This window comes from Mirounga leonina, unplaced genomic scaffold (genome assembly GCF_011800145.1).
Source record: "Mirounga leonina isolate KUSES-001 unplaced genomic scaffold, KU_Mleo_1.0 Mir_92, whole genome shotgun sequence".
NCBI classification, from domain to species: Eukaryota; Metazoa; Chordata; class Mammalia; order Carnivora; family Phocidae; genus Mirounga; species Mirounga leonina.
Window position 1 is genome coordinate 11,740,516 of NW_023270852.1, and position 3,260 is coordinate 11,743,775.

At 40.6% G+C, this 3,260-nt stretch overlaps 1 pseudogene; it reads right to left on the reverse strand.

Moving 5' to 3' along the window:
* Window positions 1-1,780: 1,780 nt before the first annotated feature.
* LOC118004312 lies at window positions 1,781-2,877 on the reverse strand (annotated as a pseudogene).
* Between the last annotated feature and the right edge of the window lie 383 nt (window positions 2,878-3,260).

The following is a 3,260-nucleotide window of genomic DNA, read 5'->3' on the forward strand; positions in this document are numbered from 1 at the left end:
GCCAGACTCACAGATCTAAGGAAGTCCAGCACAGTAAGTAGCTGTGATAGCCACTTTGGCGAGAGCTGGAGTCCTTGTAATCCTACAGGAGATACAGAGAAATACAAAGAAAAAAAGCAGTTAATAAGGATTGTGGAAAATGTTGGGCCCTAATCTTTGACTAAAATTTGTTTTTGTTGAATATCATGCATCCTGCTCAAAAGAAAGTAGATATTGTATCCTCAGAAAAAAGCATACTCTCCATGCTGCAATTGGGATGCTTGGAAAGTATGGGGACAAAGGGGATGATGGAAAGGAAAATGTAGAGGTTTTATAATACGCATAATAATACTTAAGGGAAGAATGGGACATTGAAAATTTCTAAATTGAGAAAAGAGAAGTTTTTCATAAACCATTCTCAAAAAGAAGATTGTTTATATAAACAAAGGTTTTTTGGGTTGTTTTTTTTTTCTCACGTTGTGTGGGATTCATAGCATCACTCCTCTAACTTCTTAATTAGAGACACTCCTGAGTCTGGCTCTAGACACCAAACAATGGGCACAGACTGACAAAGAAAACAATTTCGAAAACCTGAAACCACCAATCTTTGTTCTTCCTTTCTGCCCCCTCCATAGACAACATATATCTCTGTAAGGACTATGGCCTGTGATGGCCACATGCATTTGAACATCCTTTTGACTAGGGAAATGCTATTGTACAATATGGTAGCCACATTTTGTTCTGAGAACTTACGTGTGTTTTCTAAATTTTATGAATATGGAGTTGGTGTATGTGGTGAGTGTTTGTCATTCATTGTGGCTACACAGCATTTGAATTGGTCTTCCTGTTTGAGGAATTTCCCTCAGTATGGTTCTACATCTCCCCAAGATGGTAGTCATAAACTCAGCTTCCTGGCTAATCAATTTGTCTACCATAATAAAAGCCCCAAAATCACAGAGTCTTACAACAAACATTTTTTCATTCATGTCCTCAGCTGCAGGTGGACTGCCGGGACTCTGATCCACAGGTCTTCTGATCCAGGACCCTAGCTGAAGGAGGAGCTCCTCTTTGGGACCTGTCTTTACCGTGGCAGAGGGAAAATATGAAGAAGTGGTACAAGCATGTCTCATAAATCTTCTGTAGGAAACTGAAACATGTCCTTAGCTCCCATTCGGATGATCCAAGACAGTCACATAGCCAAGTCTGATAAGGGCCAGGGGTAGTATTCTCCACCTATAGGGAGGCACTCTGAGTCATAGGGGCATGGATGGGGTTGGACGTTGCCCTTACAAGAAAATCAATGGGAACAATAATCCAATCTACTACCATGGGATCTAAGTGCTGTCAATCATGTAAACCTGCAAGAAGCCAACTCGGAAGCTAAGAACATAGAGCAGATGCTACGTTGAATCATGCTGGTGAAAATCGTTAATAGAAGAATCCATCTTCTGGAGAAAACAGAGATAGAGAGTATAGTGACAGCTTCTTCTTTTTTTTTAGGGTTTTCCTTTTTATTTAATGAAAGACTGGTGGATAAACATAAATACAGCACAATTACTTCAGATCATTCTTCGTATTGTATACACACAGACGGATGAATGTAATCTGAAAGAAACCTGCAGTCGGCAATGAAATGCATACAGCTTTTCCTTCCCTTGCTCAAAAAAATTTAAAAACACACAAACTTAGAATTTTTTTTTTTTTTTACAAAGTTAGAATTTATCAGCACACACTCTCCTGTGACAAATGACTCAGGCATAAATAGTAGGTGCAAAGAAACTATATGCTAACATATGTAGAACCTTTGTTAATGAAAACCCAGAAGCAGCCATAAGGATGAAGATCCATTCAGTGACTGGTAACTAGTTGTGCCCTGAGGGGCGCCATCGACAGAGATCGTGCTGCAGAGAAAAGCTATGTACACACACAATGAGAAAATAAACTGCAAGATCAACGCATGCATGTTTAATACTGGAAAAATCACGGCCCTCCAAAATTTCGCCACATTTGTTATAAAAGCCCTCTGCACCCAACTAAAATTAAAATGATCTTAAAAGGATAATACTTGTAAAGTTTACTTAAGTCTTTTCAGCCACAGAAACTGCAATGGAAATAAATGTTCAGAGTCATTTTCAAAACAAAGACAAAAATCTATTCTTCTGATGACAGGCATGATATAAAGGTCTACGCAAGATACATTGCTCTACATTCCCAATGACTAGGAAAAAAAACCCTCAAGTCGATTTTTAGTTTGCAGATGGTCAAAGGATTTTGTATTCCAGCAGGAGTTCAAATCTTCTGGATCTTTTCACCAACCACTACTGGATGTTCTTTTCTGATTTTCTCAGCAGCATCAGCTTTGTAATTGTAATAGCAATTATGTACATCGGAGTAACGGTGTACATCACAGTAAACATTTCCACACCGGCATTCAAACCCAGTAAGTCCCGCTTTCTTCCTACACATGAAACAGCGATTCTTTTTTTGTTTTGGTTTTTCAAGAGACTTGCTTTGCTCTTCAGATGGCTGTTGTGCCGTGTCTGACACAGAAGCTTGCAGGTCTTCTGTTTCAGGTCCTGCTTTGTCCACAGATGTACTGTCCACTTGGGAAGATGCTACAGATTCTGATAAAGTGACTGATGTGATACAGGGCTTGGCTGCACAGATGCAGACGTGGAGTCTAGCGGTGACTGAGCGTCCAGGACACCGCCGTCAGTGCACTGGATGGGTAAAGATTCAGACAGACTACTGACAGGAGCTGCAGGGGGGCTTATTCTGTCTTTGAAGATGTTCCTTATAGCATACTGAACACATGCCATTTGTATGAGCGTTTCCATAAAATCTGCAGCCAGTGGAACAAAGCACAGGCACTCAACAGTGACTAGTTTCTTGAGCCATGTTCCTCTGTTGCACACCACCAAAACCTCCACAATTTTCTGTGTGCTTCCTCTCAGATTGACTTCATTTGAAGCTGTCATAGTGACAGCTTCTAGTGCCCATGTTTGGGAGTAAGATCTGAGTTAACCATGCACATGGAGGTAGTAGCAATCTCTCTACCGGAGTGAACCTACAAAGTAGGGTGATGATGTTCCTGCCTGCGTCATCCATGAGCTACCTAATATTCCTTAGTAAGTCCTTTTTCTGATTAAAATACGTTTCTGGGATTTTCAGCTCTTATTATTAGTCAGCCTTTTGGCTGACTGGCTCCTGACTCAGTCTTTGGCTATCCACGTCCAAGGCAATGAGTTTGGCCAAATACCTCTAAACTCTATCATGCTCTG